Here is a 22,348-nt window from a genome sequence, read left to right on the forward strand (position 1 = left end):
TTTTACATGCTGACTACAAAAAAAGATGGAAATTTAGTCAGAGCTCTTTATCTGCCACTTACTATTCTTAGAATAATGGCTGATAATGATAGAAATCACACTGCCTAACGGCACTATTAACATCTTCCATGTTAGCTCACACTCTATATATGAGGTCTTTTTGTAAATGTGTTAAGTTCTATATGGGTTTTCTATGCAAAAAGAAAGAACGAAAGAAAAGAAAAAAACAACACGACAATTTGGGGGTTAAATTTATGAGCCACAAACATTCACCAGCTTGCAAATTGCCCTTCATCTTTAGTCTTCTTTTGTTAAAACTAGAAGATCTTGACTTAGTATTCAATTTTTTTACCTAATCTATGAAATTTCTTATGAACCTAGAAAGTCATTAAGCAGTACAATAATCATCAGATGTATTTATCTTTCTAAGCCAATGTGAGGACAAGAAGCAGGATGACAGTGATACATATGTCCTTTTAGAGGTGCAATTTCGTAGACTCTGGGTATTAGTCATTCAGCATTGATGTGACTACATGTGCATTTTTATTAAAGATACAAGATAGCATGAACAAAATGTCTTAAGTGAAAAGTGGGTGTTTTTTTTTTGGTTGGGGGTAATTTTTGGAAGGACACAATTTATAGAAAGAACACCAATTGAAAAATTGAATCTACAATTAGTTACATAGCTGTTTTCCCTGACGAATATTTGTACCATTTATTTTGGCCAGTTTCTGATTTTTTTATGATGAATCATGGGCCTTTGCAGAAAAAAAAAATGCTGAGGTCTCTTGGCCAAGATGATTACAGCTGGAAAGAATGGATTAATTTCTTGAAGATGAAGAAGTTAAAACACAGTTGTCATAACTTGAATTTCAAAAAGGATCTGCTGCCTAAGAGATATAGCATTTTTTGTTTGCTGCAGTTAAATGGTAAACACAAATAATTTGTAGTAGTGGTTCTCACTTTATTGTTTATAAACCATTCTTAATTTAAATCAACAGAATAAGTTCCAACAGTGCATTTGTAACTGAGTTCTTGGGAGCTCAGACATATTTTACCGTAGACAAAATGTTATGAAGGTTGTTGAGGCAGCTAAACAAGACCACAAAACTGATATCATATTGTCCATCACTTTGACATATGTTTATCAAGCACCAATCAGGCACAATCTAATAAACAGGATGTTAATATAATAGATAAGGCCCCTCACCCCTAGAAGCATAGAATTTATAACAAGAATATCCAGACTTTTCAACAGTCATCTATATGAATGACCAAACAAAAAACAAAAGTTCTGGGAAGATAATTCAAACTGAAGAAAAAGAAAGTCTCTAAACATGTACAATTAAGTATATTGATTGTTTGTAATAACTTTCTGTCATTATAAAAATTGATCTAAGCTTGTTTGCATGACACCCACATAGTAGTGAAACAAGTAGAGCTGCAGGCAGATATTTAGGTGCTGTGGGTTTTCCAAGGTTTGTGTTGTCTTAGTTATTGGAGCACGTATATTTCAAAGAAGCTGAAATGTCAGCCTGCCAGGCTGCCCCTGGCCTGCAGAGGAATCAGGGAACAGTGGGAGAAGAAGGGTTTTAGTTAAAGCTACCCATTCCTGACAATATTGGGGTTGCAAGGTAGTTGTGTTTTATGCAATGGATTCATGAATTCCGGAAAGTGTCCCTCATAATTCAAATTGGCATTATTCAAGATTAATTTTCCTAATGGAATAAGTGAAAACTATAGGGAATGCATCTGGCCTGCATAAATCTACATAAATACACAATATTTACAGTGTATTTTTGCTGAATGTTGCTTTGTTTTCTCAACATTGCCTCTGATATTTTACAGAGTGCTGTCTCCTAAATTGTCACAGCGGTAGTCTGGCCTTCTATGTAGTGTTTTATGACATCTAACTTTGGTTCCAAAGTTATTGACTTTCAGGTGAATTGTCTAGCACTAGTTCTAGCTTCACCACTTAGTGCATGCTCATGATATTGCTAGAGGATATTTTTTAAAATTTCAAAGTATGGTAATTATGAAGCTAAAAGAACAGTAAAATACTGACTAGACTGCTCCCCCTAAGCAGTGCCCATCTATGTGAGACTCTGACATGGTTGGCAGCCATTTCTGTTTACCAGCTATAGGAACAGAAATAGTATAGTTTGCAATTCGCTGGGCCTGCAAGCAATGAAATTGTACAAGTCCAGATTCTGTTGTTTTTTGGTTTGGGTTTTAATTTGGAGCATAGGAAAAAAAACTATTGATCTCTATTTCCAGCATAAATACAGACCATGAAAGCAGGGCTTCAGGTGCCTTTTGGTTGTAAGAAAGAGGTGGCAGAAAAATTTCTACAGGGATGTCACTTGATTTCCAATTTGACATGGCAGTAAGATTTCATTAATTTTTTTAAGTCAGAACATTTTAAATTGTATCATAATTCAAATTCCAGGAGTCCTCACAGAGCAAGTACCCTATTCTAATCCCCATGGTATGGCCTGAGAAATGTGGGTTACACATCTGACTTCCTATGGGGAAAGGGTTGGTCAGAAGAAGAAAAAGCTTTGGGCTCTGATGCAGTTTCAGCAAATGCTCTCACCCAGGCCTCTGCCCAGTGGGCTAAAGCTGAGGCTGACTCTTATTACTGCAAGTCCAACGTGCCCAGAAACCTGGATCATATAAGGAAGTTAATGGGAACATCAGTCAACTGGATGATAAACATATACATTCAGCACCACCAGGTATAGTCTTTAAGAAGAAAGGTTTAAGAATCTCTTTACATAGGACCAGTTTAGCTTTCTTTGGAGAAAGTGCAATGTTCAAATTAGTATAATAAAAACATTGAATAAAGAGTATTTATAAAAATTATGAAAGTTTTGCAAAGGTGATTTCTAAAAAGAGGTATCCCTAGCAAGTACAGAATTATGACCTAAACTTTTTCTTTGTGTCTTGATTGTGACTGGTGCTCTTTTTTTTATCTCTGTTTCTATTTTCAGTAAGTCTTAAATGCTTACCATTTTGATACTGCACTCTTTTTCTAAGCTTTACCTTCTATCTACTTGTGAAGTGGACAAACACACATTTCTTGACTTTATATATGTAATCCCAGTGACATTTGTTAAAAAGTTGTTCATAATTCCCTCTACTTAAACTTGATGCTTTTATTAACATCTCTTGGAATTCTTCAGGGGCCTTATTGCTACGAAAACCTATGCAGAAATTTTGATGTGCCACTGTACCAAGACCCAGAGATTTTTTCTTGTTAAATGTTTTGCGGCATATGGCTACAGACAGAGCATTCCTTTTGAATTTAGTTTCTAGGATCATTACCTAACATCTCTATTTATAGTGAATTGCATATACAACTTATTTACATATGCGCTTTCTGGTCAGCCAGTTCCCTCAGTTTTATTGTGTCCTTTATGCTTAGCATGCCCCACCACCATTTTATAATATGCAATTTGTATGTTTTATCACATCAATTCATGTTTCATTTTACAAGCAACTGCTCTATTTATATATTTTAATAATCTTTAATGCTTCTTGTGAGGTTCTACAAGGTGCTTTGATAAAGCACAAATTAAAATTTTAGCTGAATTTTTTTTATCTCTTCAATATTTTCTATTTTGGCAAAAAAAAAAAAATACAAAAATGTCTTCTGAAATGTGTTACCTTTGGGGCCTGTGACTCTTTTAACCCCTTTTAATGATGAGAGCATTTTTGGTAAATAACTCTCTTGGATTTTTGTCCAAGACACAGTGCTTTATATAGAATTTGCCACGGGCAAGAAGAATAACCATTGTATTTGGAACATGGCATTTATTATCTAAGTATGTTTGGAATCCCAAGAAAATAAATTCCATAATCATTTGTAACATTTTTGTGTAAAATTTTCTTACAAGATTATTGGTATTCAATTTTTCTTCTGTATTTTAAAATAGTTATAAATTATGTTTTGGCATTTTCCTGGTTTCAATCAAGTATAATTCCATAATGATATTGATTTCTGAGACTTACCATCCTGACATTCTAAACCAGGCCACAAAAACAAAATTACAGATTTTCCCATTTCTAATTTTCATTGTTCTTTTGTCCTCATTTTATTTCATGATTACATTCCTATGTTCTATAATTAAAAGGTAACACTGGGAGATCCTCATTAGACTGTGGACTCCTAGAGGGAAGAGACTCTTGTCTTATTTGTCTTTGTAACTCTGGTATGCTTTTGGAAAATAGTCCTGCTACTAATATATAACATATTTGTCAAATTGGCTTTCGAATGCATTAATATTTTTCTGCAACAGTTTTAGTGCATTTCTAATTTTCTATCAAATTCATTGCTACCTGCAGGTTCTTCTAATTCTGATCTCCTGTCACATTCTCCATTGTAAAAATCAAATATATTTTGCTATTTTAATTAAACTTTATTATGTGATATATGCTTAAAGTGGAAAAATCAGAAAATACAAAATCAAAATGTCCCTGAAATCCTCACCCAGAGCTAGTCATGATTAATATTTTAGTGAATTTTAGTGAATATAACGCAAGTCTCTTCCTTTTGGGTACAAATACAACAATATATGTTAGCATTATTTTCAAAAATTGGGAGCATATTACGTATTCCATTTTGAAACATCAACAAACATACAACTATAGCATCACTTTTAGTAATGGCATTTTGTTCCACTATAACTATTCATATGATTTATTTTTTTAATGTTGTATACTGGCAGCCCATGTCTCAGAGCCCACAAATGCATCTGGTTTTTCCTACACATAATTTTAAAACTTGACAAATTACCTTACAAAAAATGGGCTTGCAGTATCTTTCGATGAATCAAAAACTCTAGCAACATCTCCAGGTAGCAATCATCTGCTAGACCTGCCTGCACAGTTTGCCTCACCTCCTACTTGCCACCATCTCTTTTGTCCCACACCCAGCCTACTTAACTAATTTCGATTACCTTTCATTTGATTCATTACGTTTGGTTAAAAAATTCCCTGTTTTGGAGAATTTTTCACTATTACAAAAGCCTTATGATGAATAGCCATTTGTATACATTTATCTTTGCATGTTCTTCTGATTTGTTTTTCTCCTTACAATAAGTTCTTAGGAGTGTCATTGGAGGTTCAAACAGTATTTTAAGTGTTTTGATTCATATCATAAGATTTCTATCCAAATGCGTTAATATTTATATGCTCCTCCCATCAGAGCCTGTGAGCATTTATTGGCACCTGCTAGCCCTCCTCCCTCTTGTCCTTGTGAGCTGTGCTAATTCAACTTATGTTTTATTGATCTAGAAAAAATGTTTTAAGTGATAATACTCATTGTTGGCAAGTGTGTGGCAGAGACAGAATATACTACACTTGCATGAGTCAGTACTTCTCTGGCAGATTGCCTGCATTATACGTATTTACATGCCTCACCTCCATTAGATTATATTTTCCAAAACATTGTTAGGGGTAGAATTTTCAGCCCATTCATTTTTTATTAATAATAAGACAAAACTATGCCACAGATTTTGTGCCTGCACTTCTGTTTCATTAATCTTTTCATATAACTGAGAAAAGTTAATGAAAAGGGATAAGCTAAGCATATTTTACCATTTTAATCCCTTAACTTAAATCATATTGTGAAGGAAAATGTCACCAAAAACCTCTTCAACTGTTTATGTAAAAATCCAGTTTACACATTTTTGTCCTTTGAGGGAATAATTACTAATTCTGCGGGTCGTGCTGATGTCTACATATCCTAAGCTATTAAAATAGCCTGGCAATAGGAGAGAAGCTAGTGAAGGAAAAGGGTTGTAACCATTAGATTCTGACATCTTAATATAATTTATGGGAAGCCCATAATTAAGCCCAATTCTGAATTGTCACTTCTTTTTTTTTGTCAATTTTTATTGTAGATTTGGGGGTACATGTGCACATTTGCTACGTGGGTAAATTGCACGTTGCAAAGATTTGGTGTGCAAATTATTTCATCATCCACCTACTGGGCATAGTACCCAATAATAGATAGTTTTTCAACCCTCAACCTCCTACCACCCTCCCCTGTCAAAGAGGCCCTGGTGTCCACTGTTGCCATGTATACTTAATGTTAAGCTCCCACTTATAAGTGAAAACATGTGGTATTTGGTTTTCTGTTTCTACATTAATTCCCTTGAGTTAATGGTCTCCAGCTGCATCCATGTTGCTGCAAAGAACATAATGTCATCCTTTTTTATGGCTGCATAGTATTCCATTGTGTATACGTACCATATTTTCTTTATCCAGTCTGCTGTTGATGGGCACCTATATTGATTCCATGTCTTTGTTATTATGAATAGGGGTGTGATAAACATGCAAATGCATGTGACTTTCTGGTAGAATAATTTGTTTTCTTTTTAATATTTACCCAGTAATGAGTTTGCTGGGACAAATGGTAGTTCTGTTTTTCCTTTGAGAAATTTCCAAACTGCTTTCCACAGTGGCTGAACTAATTTACACCCTCACTAACAGCGTATAAGGAGTCCCTTTTTTCTGGAACCTCGCCAGCATCTGTTGTTTTTTGAATTTTTAATAATAACAATTCTGACTGGTGTGAGGTGGTATCTCACGGTGGTTTTGATTGCATTTCTTTCATGATTAGTGATGTTGAGCATTTTTTTTTTTTGAGATGGAGTCTTACTCTGTCACAGGCTGGAGTGCAGTGGTACCGTCTCAGCTCACTGCAACCTCCGTCTCCCAGGTTCAAGCAATTCTCCTGCCTCAGCCTCCTGAATAGCTGGGACTACAGGTGCGCACCATCATGCCCAGCTAATTTTTGTATTTTTAGCAGAGATGGGGTTTCACCATGTTGGCCAGGATGGTCTCGATCTCTTGACCTCATGATCTTCCCACCTCAGCCTCCCAAAGTGCTGGGATTACAGGTGTGAGCCACCATGCCAGGCCTGAGCCACCAACACCAGCTGAACATTCTTTTATGTGGTTGTTGGCCACATATGTGTCTTCTTTTGAGAATTGTCTGCTCATGTTCTTTGCCCGTTTTTTAATGGGCTGTTTGGGGTTTTTGGCTTTTTGATTTGTTTAGACTTCTTATAGATTCTGCATATTAGAACTTGTCAGATGCAGAATTTGCAAATATTTTCTCCCATTCTGTAGGTTGTCTGTTTACTCTGTTGTTAGTTTCCCTTGCTACACAGTATGCTTTAGTTTTAGGTTTCTAAATAGACAAACAATTTAGGTTTCTAAATAGACAAATAATTAATTTGTCTATTTTTGTTTTTGTTGGCAATTGCTTCTGAAGACTTCTTGTCATGAAATATTTGTCAAGGCCTGTGTCCAAAATGGTATTTCCTAGGTTGTTTTCTAGAGCTTTTATAGTTTTAAGTCTTAGATTTAAGTCTTTAACCCACTACTAGCTGATTTTTGTGTATGGTGAAAGGAAGGGGCCCAGTTTCAATCTTCTGCATATGCCTAGCCAGTTATCTCAGAACCATTTATTGAATAGCATGTTATTTCCCCACTGCTTATTACGAATTTTCTCAAAGATCAGATGGTTGTAGGTATGTGGCTTTATTTCTGGGTCCTCTAACCTGTTCCATTGGTCTATGTGTCTGTTTTTTGTACCAGTACCATGCTGTTTTAGTTACTGTAGCCTTGTAGTATAGTTTGAGGTGGGGTAGTGTGATTCCTCTGGTGTTGTTCTGTTTGGTTAGATTGCTTTGGCTACTTGGCTCTTTTTTGGTTTGATATGAATTTTAGAATTTTTTTTCTAATTCTGTGAAAAATGACATTGGTAGATTTTAGGAATAGTATAGAATTTGCAAATTGCTTTGTGCAGTATGGCCTTATAACAATATTGATTCTTCCTACCCATGAGCATGAAATGCTTTTCCATTTGTTTGTGTCATCTCTGCTTTCTTTCAGCAGTGTTTTATAATTCGTGCCATGGAGATCTTTCACCTACCTACTTAGCTCTATTCCCAGATATTTTGTTCTTTTTGTGGCTACTAAATTGTCACTTCTGAGGGACTAGGAGCCCAGAGATATTTTAATGTTTAATTTCACTTCTCATACTCACCTAGACTGATAGATGGTGCTCAATATGCATTTGTTGAATCTAATACATTAGATTAGAAACCAGTTCTCTTAAAAGTGAAAACTTTTCTTGTATTTTACCCAAATTTCCCCTCAATGACATTTGGGTCTATACCTGCTCATGTGTCCAATCAATTCAGAATCTCATTATTCAAGAAAAGACCTCAGTTTTGTACTGTCAAAAGAAAAGATGTGTTTGAGATAATGTTCTTTAGTTTAAAAAAATTAAAGTTGTTAATAATTAATGTGTTCAAATCATTTTATCAGATATATGTGTATACGATATGATAGCATATAGTATATATATGTATATATATGCATTATCACTTAGGATATATAGCTGCAGTATATTTTTAGCTTTGGAAGACAGGGCTACTTGTAAGAAATTGTGAGAATTAACAAACAAATGGCTCAAAATATCATACACCTATGAAAATTCCTAAAGGGAGAAAACTCTCCATTGGCAAAATATGTCTTGGGGAAATTATGGTTTTTTTCTTCCCCTGTAAAATCTTTGAAGCCATGGAAAATTCCAAACAACAGGTGAGAAAACTAAAAAGTAGCCACTTTACTACCATAAGAAGATATTGATGAAAGGTAGTAACGTCAGCATACACTTCAACATTATCAGCAAGGAAACTTTTTTCCCAAGAAATAATAGAAATAGAGATGAACAAGGGTTATGTTATAAATCATATTTTGAATTGTGAATTTTTTCAGGTGACTAGACTGAAGGGTAGAAGATGCTAAGCCATTTGCCATTTAATCCATTTCATTTAAAGGATCACTGACTATATTTAATGACATCCAAAAATAAACTCTTCAGATGCTGAAATACTAGGCTGGGAAGGCAGGCTGGGGAAGCAGGAAGGTTATTCTGGCTTTATTTCATTTTCTTGAAGGGCAAAGGCAGCTTCTCATTCATAATAAGAAACTGACCTCAAACTGACAGAAGGTACAAAAAAAAAAAAAAACTATACCAGGTCTATGGAACTAGAGTTGACAATTGATACCTATCCACAATAGCAGCAAATTATTTCCTTCTACAGAAATTCAAGACAGAATCCCCACCTCTAATGAAGTTGGAAATTGTAATGGTTATTAATTGGTCTAACTAATGTGAAATTGTATATAGCAAAGTACAAGCAGGGCAAGTACTTGATTTCAAGCAAACAGTTCTTAGTGATTGCATAATACACACTTCAAAGGACCTGAGACTCAACAGGACTTATTTCATTGAACACTTTCAACACCTATTGTAATTCGGCCTTTTTATTCAACAGTAGCTCAAGCACGTTAACATTGTCAAACTGCATAAAAACATTAAGTTCCAAAACTTTCTCCTTGTATTTTTTTATCTTGAATTCACATATGATTATCTTTTTTTCTTTTTGGTTTCAGATACAAAAATATCCACATAGATATACCTGTCAAAAATCTACCGTTAGTAATTAGATAGCTACTACACAGTTGGATGGTTTAGCTAGAATCAGTATATGATATTTTTAAAACAATCTTTTAATGAGATATGGCTGTCTCTCTTACAACACTCTGAATATCTCCTATTGCATTTTCTCCTTTCTAGAGCCCCTGTATTCTATCTACTGAAATCTCTGGCTTACTCATGTGGAACACATTCAGCCTTATTGAGGTGGTAGCTGAATGTCAGAATCAGTAATTATCAGTGGGACACAAGATGGAGACATGACCTGCCAAAGAACATCATATTGTATCACCTATAGTACTTTGTCAAGGTGCAAATATAGAGGATCCTCACTGGAGATTTGGCATTGATCCCCCTGGCAAGGGTGGATGGGAGCGAACAGCACATCTTGCAGGTTGAAAATTAATTCCACTGCGAATATGTGTCAATCCTTAGAAGTGTTGGTATCAAAAAAAAGTTGAGAACTACTCTTGTAAATCCCACCCAACCACCCAGAGATATGCTTACAGCTTTGTTTCTCTTCAAGCATCTGGCATATAAGTGCTTAGAAACTACTGTTAAATAAACAAGTAAGTCAATGCATAAATAATTGAAAGTTTTCACATAATCTGAAAGTTTAAACATTTGCTTTACAGTCTAAAATTCCTGAAGTTATCATTGTGGAACAGATGATTTCACAATAAACACTGATCCTAAACAAAATAACATGAGATCTCTATCAATGAAATGGTAAAATGAACATTAACTATTCGAAGTCTTAACTAAATGAGGACTCAATTTATTCAGACATCCTAACCTTGTTCCCCCAATAGCCATATCTCCCCTCTCCAAGAGGCCGCATTTGTGCACCTTCTCAAGCCATCGTTTCTTTGATGGACCCATACTTGCTCTGGAAAAATCAGGAGCTTCAGGAAGGGTGGAAAGGATAACGATCTTTCTACTATCCATGCTCCCTCTATCAGCCAAGAGTTCCATTCACTTCCTCAGCCCTAATTTCAGACTTTAGTTAAACTGATCAGTGAGAAGTCAGCATGAGTAAAGGAATAAGTAGTTCCCCATGGCTGAGACAGCTAGCTGATCCTCAAACTTGGTGCTCCTCCCTTCCATAATATAAGTGGTTATTGAAAAGTTACTGTCAGCTAGGGTCTACATTTCCTGACTTTTCTTGCATTTAAGAATGGTCGATGTGACTAGTTCTTGCCGGTGGACTATCAACAGAAGTGAGATGTGTTGCTCCTGTGCTAATAGAGTTTAAACAGAAGAGCCTTCTCCTCACCCCCGCTCTCCTCTTTTGCCAGCTGAATACCAGGGAGACAAAGTCTTAGAGAATAACGGAACCACAAAGTGGGAGAAATCTGGATCCTTGAGTCACTACATGGTGTAGAAGACTGGCACTCACCAGTCAGGAACACTACCACTGGTCTTTTACATGAATAAGAAATAAATTTGTGTTCTGTTAAGTCACTGAAATTTGAGGATGTATTTATGATAGTAGCAACAATTATACTAATGAGTACATTTCTCCACCTATTTACTTGATGCTCCAGTAATAACAACCTATGTGCAATTTCCCAGCTCCACCAGGCAGTTTCATGCCTTCATGTGTTTGCACATGCTGATCCTTCATAATTCTTAATTTTCTCTACCTATTTTCTCTCCTTTCTGGCACTTTTTCCTTCACTGACTCTTACTAATCCTTAAAAATTCAGCTCCTAGGCTTCTGTGAAGCATTACTCTGCCAACAGACTACATTCCTGCCATGTACTTTCCCAGTCTGTACATAATTCCACTTTTGCATATGTCACAATATTTTAGGATTCTTTTTTTTTTTTTTTTTTAATTATACTTTAAGTTTTAGGGTACATGTGCACATTGTGCAGGTTAGTTACATATGTATACATATGCCATGCTGGTGCGCTGCACCCAGTAACTCGTCATCTAGCATTAGGTATATCTCCCAATGCTATCCCTCCCCCCTCCCCCCTCCCCACCACAGTCCCCAGAGTATGATATTCCCCTTCCTGTGTCCATGTGATCTCATTGTTCAATTCCCACCTATGAGTGAGAATATGCGGTGTTTGGTTTTTTGTTCTTGCGATAGTTTACTGAGAATGATGGTTTCCAATTTCATCCATGTCCCTACAAAGGATATGAACTCATCATTTTTTATGGCTGCATAGTATTCCATGGTGTATATGTGCCACATTTTCTTAATCCAGTCTATCATTGTTGGACATTTGGGTTGGTTCCAAGTCTTTGCTATTGTGAATAATGCCGCAATAAACATATGTGTGCATGTGTCTTTATAGCAGCATGATTTATAGTCATTTGGGTATATACCCAGTAATGGGATGGCTGGGTCAAATGGTATTTCTAGTTCTAGATCCCTGAGGAATCGCCACACTGACTTCCACAATGGTTGAACTAGTTTACAGTCCCACCAACAGTGTAAAAGTGTTCCTATTTCTCCACATCCTCTCCAGCACCTGTTGTTTCCTGACTTTTGAATGATTGCCATTCTAACTGGTGTGAGATGATATCTCATAGTGGTTTTGATTTGCATTTCTCTGATGGCCAGTGATGATGAGCATTTTTTCATGTGTTTTTTGGCTGCATAAATGTCTTCTTTTGAGAAGTGCCTGTTCATGTCCTTCGCCCACTTTTTGATGGGGTTGTTTGTTTTTTTCTTGTAAATTTGTTTGAGTTCACTGTAGATTCTGGATATTAGCCCTTTGTCAGATGAGTAGGTTGCGAAAATTTTCTCCCATGTTGTAGGTTGCCTATTCACTCTGATGGTAGTTTCTTTTGCTGTGCAGAAGCTCTTTAGTTTAATTAGATCCCATTTGTCAATTTTGGCTTTTGTTGCCATTGCTTTTGGTGTTTTGGACATGAAGTCCTTGCCCACGCCTATGTCCTGAATGGTAATGCCTAGGTTTTCTTCTAGGGTTTTTATGGTTTTAGGTCTAACGTTTAAATCTTTAATCCATCTTGAATTGATTTTTGTATAAGGTGTAAGGAAGGGATCCAGTTTCAGCTTTCTACATATGGCTAGCCAGTTTTGCCAGCACCATTTATTCAATAGGGAATCCTTTCCCCATTGCTTGTTTTTCTCAGGTTTGTCAAAGATCAGATAGTTGTAGGTAAGCGGCGTTATTTCTGAGGGCTCTGTTCTGTTCCATTGATCTATATTTCTGTTTTGGTACCAGTACCATGCTGTTTTGGTTACTGTAGCCTTGTAGTATAGTTTGAAGTCAGGTAGTGTGATGCCTCCAGCTTTGTTCTTTTGGCTTAGGATTGACTTGGCGATGCGGGCTCTCTTTTGGTTCCATATGAACTTTGAAGTAGTTTTTTCCAATTCTGTGAAGAAAGTCATTGGTAGCTTGATGGGGATGGCATTGAATCTGTAAATTACCTTGGGCAGTATGGCCATTTTCACGATATTGATTCTTCCTACCCATGAGCAAGGAATGTTCTTCCATTTGTTTGTATCCTCTTTTATTTCCTTGAGCAGTGGTTTGTAGTTCTCCTTGAAGAGGTGCTTCACATCCCTTGTAAGTTGGATTCCTAGGTATTTTATTCTCTTTGAAGCAATTGTGAATGGGAGTTCACTCATGATTTGGCTCTCTGTTTGTCTGTTGTTGGTGTATAAGAATGCTTGTGATTTTTGTACATTGATTTTGTATCCTGAGACTTTGCTGAAGTTGCTTATCAGCTTAAGGAGATTTTGGGCTGAGACAATGGGGTTTTCTAGATAAACAATCATGTCGTCTGCAAACAGGGACAATTTGACTTCCTCTTTTCCTAATTGAATACCCTTTATTTCCTTCTCCTGCCTGATTGCCCTGGCCAGAACTTCCAACCCTATGTTGAATAGGAGCGGTGAGAGAGGGCATCCCTGTCTTGTGCCAGTTTTCAAAGGGAATGCTTCCAGTTTTTGCCCATTCAGTATGATATTGGCTGTGGGTTTGTCATAGATAGCTCTTATTATTTTGAAATATGTCCCATCAATACCTAATTTATTGAGAGTTTTTAGCATGAAGGGTTGTTGAATTTTGTCAAAGGCTTTTTCTGCATCTATTGAGATAATCATGTGGTTTTTGTCTTTGGCTCTGTTTATATGCTGGATTACATTTATTGATTTGCGTATGTTGAACCAGCCTTGCATCCCAGGGATGAAGCCCACTTGATCATGGTGGATAAGCTTTTTGATGTGCTGCTGGATTCGGTTTGCCAGTATTTTATTGAGGATTTTTGCATCAATGTTCATCAAGGATATTGGTCTAAAATTCTCTTTTTTGGTTGTGTCTCTGCCAGGCTTTGGTATCAGAATGATGCTGGCCTCATAAAATGAGTTAGGGAGGATTCCCTCTTTTTCTATTGATTGGAATAGTTTCAGAAGGAATGGTACCAGTTCCTCCTTGTACCTCTGGTAGAATTCGGCTGTGAATCCATCTGGTCCTGGACTCTTTTTGGTTGGTAAACTATTGATTATTGCCACAATTTCAGCTCCTGTTATTGGTCTATTCAGAGATTCAACTTCTTCCTGGTTTAGTCTTGGGAGAGTGTATGTGTCGAGGAATGTATCCATTTCTTCTAGATTTTCTAGTTTATTTGCGTAGAGGTGTTTGTAGTATTCTCTGATGGTAGTTTGTATTTCTGTGGGATCGGTGGTGATATCCCCTTTATCATTTTTTATTGCGTCTATTTGATTCTTCTCTCTTTTTTTCTTTATTACTCTTGCTAGCGGTCTATCAATTTTGTTGATCCTTTCAAAAAACCAGCTCCTGGATTCATTAATTTTTTGAAGGGTTTTTTGTGTCTCTATTTCCTTCAGTTCTGCTCGGATTTTAGTTATTTCTTGCCTTCTGCTAGCTTTTGAATGTGTTTGCTCTTGCTTTTCTAGTTCTTTTAATTGTGATGTTAGGGTGTCAATTTTGGATCTTTCCTGCTTTCTCTTGTGGGCATTTAGTGCTATAAATTTCCCTCTGCACACTGCTTTGAATGCATCCCAGAGATTCTGGTATGTTGTATCTTTGTTCTCATTGGTTTCAAAGAACATCTTTATTTCTGCCTTGATTTCGTTATGTACCCAGCAGTCATTCAGGAGCAGGTTGTTCAGTTTCCATGTAGTTGAGCGGCTTTGAGTGAGATTCTTAATCCTGAGTTCTAGTTTGATTGCACTGTGGTCTGAGAGATAGTTTGTTATAATTTCTGTTCTTTTACATTTGCTGAGGAGAGCTTTACTTCCAACTATGTGGTCAATTTTGGAATAGGTGTGGTGTGGTGCTGAAAAAAATGTATATTCTGTTGATTTGGGGTGGAGAGTTCTGTAGATGTCTATTAGGTCCGCTTGGTGCAGAGCTGAGTTCAATTCCTGGGTATCCTTGTTGACTTTCTGTCTCGTTGATCTGTCTAATGTTGACAGTGGGGTGTTAAAGTCTCCCATTATTAATGTGTGGGAGTCTAAGTCTCTTTGTAGGTCACTCAGGACTTGATTTATGAACCTGGGTGCTCCTGTATTGGGTGCATAAATATTTAGGATAGTTAGCTCCTCTTGTTGAATTGATCCCTTTACCATTATGTAATGGCCTTCTTTGTCTCTTTTGATCTTTGTTGGTTTAAAGTCTGTTTTATCAGAGACTAGGATTGCAACCCCTGCCTTTTTTTGTTTTCCATTTGCTTGGTAGATCTTCCTCCATCCTTTTATTTTGAGCCTATGTGTGTCTCTGCACGTGAGATGGTTTTCCTGAATACAGCACACTGATGGGTCTTGACTCTTTATCCAACTTGCCAGTCTGTGTCTTTTAATTGGAGAATTTAGTCCGTTTACATTTAAAGTTAATATTGTTATGTGTGAATTTGATCCTGTCATTATGATGTTAGCTGGTGATTTTGCTCGTTAGTTGATGCAGTTTCTTCCTAGTCTTGATGGTCTTTACATTTTGGCATGATTTTGCAGCGGCTGGTACCGGTTGTTCCTTTCCATATTTAGCGCTTCCTTCAGGAGCTCTTTTAGGGCAGGCCTGGTGGTGACAAAATCGGTCAGCATTTGCTTGTCTGTAAAGTATTTTATTTCTCCTTCACTTATGAAGCTTAGTTTGGCTGGATATGAAATTCTGGGTTGAAAATTCTTTTCTTTAAGAATGTTGAATATTGGCCCCCACTCTCTTCTGGCTTGTAGGGTTTCTGCCGAGAGATCCGCTGTTAGTCTGATGGGCTTCCCTTTGAGGGTAACCCGACCTTTCTGTCTGGCTGCCCTTAACATGTTTTCCTTCATTTCAACTTTGGTGAATCTGACAATTATGTGTCTTGGAGTTGCTCTTCTCGAGGAGTATCTTTGTGGCGTTCTCTGTATTTCCTGAATCTGAACGTTGGCCTGCCTTGCTAGATTGGGGAAGTTCTCCTGGATAATATCCTGCAGAGTGTTTTCCAACTTGGTTTCATTCTCCGCATCACTTTCAGGTACACCAATCAGACGTAGATTTGGTCTTTTCACATAGTCCCATATTTCTTGGAGGCTTTGCTCATTTCTTTTTATTCTTTTTTCTCTAGACTTCCCTTCTCGCTTCGTTTCATTCATTTCATCTTCCATTGCTGATACCCTTTCTTCCAGTTGATCACATCGGCTCCTGAGGCTTCTGCATTCTTCACGTAGTTCTCGAGCCTTGGTTTTCAGCTCCATCAGCTCCTTTAAGCACTTCTCTGTATTGGTTATTCTAGTTATACATTCTTCTAAATTTTTTTCAAAGTTTTCAACTTCTTTGCCTTTGGTTTGAATGTCCTCCCGTAGCTCAGAGTAATTTGATCGTCTGAAGCCTTCTTCTCTCAGCTCGTCAAAATCATTCTCCATCCAGCTTTGTTCCGTTGCTGGTGAGGAACTGCGTTCCTTTGGAGGAGGAGAGGCGCTCTGCATTTTAGAGTTTCCTGTTTTTCTGTTCTGTTTTCTCCCCATCTTTGTGGTTTTATCTACTTTTGGTCTTTGATGATTGTGATGTACAGATGGGTTTTCGGTGTGGATGTCCTTTCTGTTTGTTAGTTTTCCTTCTAACAGACAGGACCCTCAGCTGCAGGTCTGTTGGAATACCCTGCCGTGTGAGGTGTCAGTGTGCCCCTGCTGGGGGGTGCCTCCCAGTTAGGCTGCTCGGGGGTCAGGGGTTAGGGACCCACTTGAGGAGGCAGTCTGCCCGTTCTCAGATCTCCAGCTGCGTGCTGGGAGAACCACTGCTCTCTTCAAAGCTGTCAGACAGGGACATTTAAGTCTGCAGAGGTTACTGCTGTCTTTTTGTTTGTCTGTGCCCTGCCCCCAGAGGTGGAGCCTACAGAGGCAGGCAGGCCTCCTTGAGCTGTGGTGGGCTCCACCCAGTTCGAGCTTCCTGGCTGCTTTGTTTACCTAAGCAAGCCTGGGCAATGGCGGGCGCCCCTCCCCCAGCCTCGCTGCCGCCTTGCAGTTTGATCTCAGACTGCTGTGCTAGCAATCAGCGAGATTCCGAGGGCGTAGGACCCTCCGAGCCAGGTGTGGGATATAGTCTCGTGGTGCGCCGTTTTTTAAGCCGGTCTGAAACGCGCAATATTCGGGTGGGAGTGACCCGAGTTTTCCAGGTGCGTCCGTCACCCCTTTCTTTGACTCGGAAAGGGAACTCCCTGACCCGTTGCGCTTCCCAGGTGAGGCAATGCCTCGCCCTGCTTCGGCTCGCGCACGGTACGCGCACCCACTGGCCTGCGCCCACTGTCTGGCACTCCCTAGTGAGATGAACCCGGTACCTCAGATGGAAATGCAGAAATCACCCGTCTTCTGCGTCGCTCACGCTGGGAGCTGTATACCGGAGCTGTTCCTATTCGGCCATCTTGGCTCCTCCCCGGATTCTTTGTTTATAAATATGTCAACCTTACAACATACACATTTGTCATATTTCTACCTTCTAAAGCTTCCAACAGAGTGGTGATAAATAAAAGATGATTTATGACTGTATGCTAGGTTCCTATCTCATTAGGATTTTATTTTAAATTAATCTGATCCATGGAGGATTAGAAACTAAGAGTCTGTTAGCCATTGGAAGATGGTGACAGCAATGAAAGAGAGGAATCCTGGTGTGTGCTGCTAATTACTCTAGAATAACAGCAATGCAAGCTTGCAAATAAAGCAAGGAAAACACGTGCACTTCTATAGGTTAACAATTTTGGCAGAAGTTCAAAGGAAACAGAGATCCTGATGTAGGGGACGAGCCCAGTTTTAAGTTTCAACATTTCAACATAAGACCTTTGGTTCAACATACGGCTCAACATAAGACCTTTATTGCATGTAGTATTTATATTTTAATATAAATGAATTTTGTTTTAAAGGACATGGTCTATTGTTTTTCAGAAATTTAGGAAGATTAAATGAGTTAATAGACTCTGGCACATAATGAATATTGAATAAATGTTGGATAAATGCACTTATAAAATGATGTTCATGACCAAAACGATAAGTATTTTTTTAAACTGAATCTATGTGGTTTTGTATCATAAGTGCTGACCCAGGTTTTTCATCCTTTATTCCTTTATTTTTTTTAATACTGTACTTTATGCCAAATATTCCTGTCTTGAGGCAGGCTTGGAGGCTGGTATGGTACGTGGGAGTAGAAGATGAGATTCTGTGGGTAGAATCATAAGGCATTAGGAGGTGAGGGAGCTCATTTACAGACTTCTCTGGGCCTTTCATTTGGTGCAAATTTGAGACAGGTTGTTTTTCAACTTAGAAAAAGAATAGCTCATTGAATTTTTCTTTCAAAATCATATTTTATTATATTTAAAATATATATTATATAAAATATTATATATTATATTTTATTATATTTAAAATTATATTTTATTCTGCCTACTGGTTTTTACACTGGTCCCCATAAAATGTACATTATAAAAAATACAAACCTCATTTGATAAGCCTATTACCTGATGTTCATGGCTGCCAGCTTTATTCTATTGAATTCAAATTTGCCTGTGGCAGTGCTTTGTATCTAATTTGTGACTTTTACAAGGTGAGCCTTGCATCATTTTCCTTTGCCTCTGCTTCCATTTATCTAAATGAAAACAGTTTCTCTTAATGCATAGGTTTGCTTGATAAGCCATTAATACCACAGATGGGCCTTGAAATGCTCATAAAAAGAAGCTTCAAAATAAATATTTATTGTTGTTTCACCCAGACATACAAACCTTGGATATCTTTAATATGGCTGGCTACTTGGTTTCTAGTTTAATAGAGCTTATTTACTTGATTTCATTTTCTCAAATAATTGCTATTTCTCTGAAGGTTATTTGAGGGGAAGAGGTGGTTGAAGGAGTGGAATGAATATTGAAATATGTGAGATGGAGGCTGATGGTACATTTAAGTTGATTAGAAGAAGACTGAAATGAAATGAGGGCCAAATGTTTTGCATGTAAATTCATGAACTTGTACAGAATTTATCAAACTTAGAAAAATATCTGTTAAACACAGCATTTCATAAACACAGCTTAGGAAAAAACAAACAGAGCTCTTAGCTTACTAAATTTCACAGAGAATAATTCTCAAAGGGAAAAACAAATCATGAGGAGGCTTGTGGTATTTTCTTAGCTTCTATATCCTTTATGATTGGTGCTCAGTGTATTTTAAGTCATATTTATATTCCAAATGCCTCTATCATGTGATGAGCAATATTTGCTCAGCTTCAAAAATAATCCTTAAGAGCTATTTAAAACATAAATGTCATCAAACAACATGCAATAAAGTTTAAAATTCCTCTCTTGTTGGCAGAACCCTGTGAAGGGCACTTAACTAGGCATATGGTCCCTGAGGGTCCAGAGCTCATGATGTGATGGAAAAAGACATAAGTCCTCATGTTAGGGACACAATGGAGGGAAGTCCGCCCACTGTGGACATCAGGGAAGGCTTCGTGGATGATATGGTAACTGAATTGGGTTTAAAGAATGTAGGCATTTACAGGAATTAATGAGCAAAAAGAGGCATAAGGAAAAGGATCTGGCAGAGGGAAAAACATTAACATGAGCATTTCTCAGGTGTGACAGAGCATAATGTGCAAGGAATATTATAGCTCTTTCTATATTACTGAACATTTTTTAACATCCTATTCTTGCTATCATTTAAAGAAATTATTTTTAGGAATTACATATTTTTAAGTATTAATTCTTTAGCTAAAGTTTTATTTAGCTAAACCACGATTTTTTTTAATACATGTAAGTTTGAGGATGAAAACATGAAATGTCCCTTGTTTCAAAAGGAAAATTACTACCTCTATACATGCTTATTTGTATTTGTTACATAAATACTAATGAGGTATCTAATCAATTGTAAAATCTATAAAAGAAAAAGGAACACAATTGAAAAATATCAGGTTTCTTTTTTACAAATTGATCATAAAAGCTAAGAAAACTTTTTTCCTTGGAAACATTTTGCTTGGCCTTTTGTAATTAAGAGAGAACTTTAGGTGAGAAAAGAATCTTTATTTAAGAGAGTGATGCCTTTAAAGAAAGTTATTTGAAGAGACTGTAAATAAAAGTAAATTTAATCTATTTAATCTTAGATTTAAGAAATCCCTGGTGCATCATTTGAGCCAAATGAAAATTACCTCCTATAGATTCCTCTAGATATTTCTCTGGAAATAGCATCTCCTAGGAACCAAAAAAGATATGACTAATATTGGGGAAGCATATCCGTAATCTTTAGAGAATATGTAGTTTATATTTCCATGGAGTTTTCCTTTCTGATTATATAATATTTACTTGATAACAGAAGAAGTTTATCCTTTATTTCTTCATTTTTAATCCATTGAATTTCAGGAGTTACATGCATTTGGCATTTATTCCAATTCCTTAAAAGTGATTATATGTTTCTCTTCTAATTGGAGCTTCTTAAATTGAAGGAGTAAATAATTTACATTTTATCAGAAAAGTTGAATCTGCAGAGGATTCTAGTTTTATAGGTGGAATACAATGCTAGAAACAGCATTGATCTCATACAAGCACTTCTAAAATCTCATTTCTCTGGCCATAAAAATGTTGGGTGAGTTCAAAAATGTACAGAAAATTATTTTATAATGAACTGTAATAGGCAGTATATTTAACAAACTTCAGTAAACTTGCCATATATATAGATATTGATTCCATAATTGCGTTGTGATCTCCTTGAGGGCAAGAACTACTGGTCTCATACCACCTCAGAAAACTGAGTTTTCCTCTAGAAAAATCCATATTTCCAATTTTTGTATTTGTCAGCACATGCTGGTTACTGTCCATTTTTTTTAACTTGGAAAACAACATTTAGAGCATTAGCATTAATTAGATGATTAATACATATATTTGCAAATTCTCAAACATAGAACCTGTTTATTAAAAGAGAAGCTAAGATGTTCCAGAAGAAAGGACCCTGCAATGCCATGACAAATGTATGTAGCAGTGATTCTCTAAGTTCTCCCCCAAAGGAACTTATAGCCATTTACTCAGGCAAACTTACATGAAGGAAAGGGGAATACCCTGTTGGATATGGGGCACCAGTTAATGCTAACTCAGGCACCTAAAACACTATTATGGTCCCTCTGTTAAAGCAGAGATATATATGTGTCAAGTAGCAATTAGGTTTCTAGCTCATATCTACCTCACAGACAGCCCTAGGATTCATCTTGTGATCATTTCCTCACTTTTCAAATAAATAATTGTAATGGATATACTAAGCAGTGGTAGAGTCCTCACTCTGGTACTTTGATAAATAAAATAAGAGTTGTTATAGTAAGGTACAGCAAGTGGAAGCCTCTGAGACTACCTTTCTACTCCGCCAACATAGTTAATCAAAAACAACATTGCAATTCAGAAGAATGGCAGAGATTAGTACCAACTTCAAGGATTTAAAAGATACAGGGATTACATTTCCCATAATATCACCATTTAATTCACCCATTTGGTTTTGAGAAAACTAGATATTTTGTGGCAAATGACAGTGGAGTACCATAAACCTAACCAAATAGTAACTTCAAACACAGCCTCAGGTACATGATATCTAGCTACTGATATGGCAAAAGCATTTTTCCATACCTGTTGGAGAAGAGAATTAGAAGTAATTTGCATTCGTTTGGAATGGACAGCAGTGCAAATTCATGGTTTTGCCCTAGATATATGTTAATTATCCTGCTCTCTGTCATAATATAGTCCAAAGGGACTTGTTTGATTGAATCATCCTGCAGAATATCACTTTGATCCACTATATTAATGAATCATGTTAATCAGACCTAATAGGCAATACACCAGCTCGATAGGTGTATAAGCAACCACGCTGTTTTGCCACCTTTATAAAGAAGGCATATATAAAGCACAGGCATGAAGTTCAACAAAGAAGTTCCGACCCTTTGACTAGGCTTACAGTCTGGTTGCCAACCATCTCACTTGCCTTATATCCTCCACATGACCTCCACCTGAGTAGTACCACACACGCTTTTCCTTATGCAATGCATTTGTCCTTCTTCTCCACTGAGTGACCTAGGACAATAATGGAATGCCCACATCCCTTGTCTTTTATGGTCTGAGTTACAAAGTTATTTGTGGGCAAGAGATTGGTGTTTCAGAAAACTTTTCATTCCCATATAGTCTACATCCAATCAACAGAACTGGCAGTACAGCTCCTCCACAACTCATCCTCATTTCAGACAACTCGGGAAGAAACTCTCAGGCAAACACTTCATTTATCCCTGCCCATCCAGAGGTACTCACTCCTCTTGTCTAAATTTTAATACCAGCTTCACATGCCTACCCTTCCTTCCCATCATCTCTGACTCACACATGTTCAATTCCTCCACCCTG

Source organism: Pan troglodytes, chromosome 2, assembly GCF_028858775.2.
Source record: "Pan troglodytes isolate AG18354 chromosome 2, NHGRI_mPanTro3-v2.0_pri, whole genome shotgun sequence".
Classification (NCBI taxonomy): Eukaryota; Metazoa; Chordata; class Mammalia; order Primates; family Hominidae; genus Pan; species Pan troglodytes.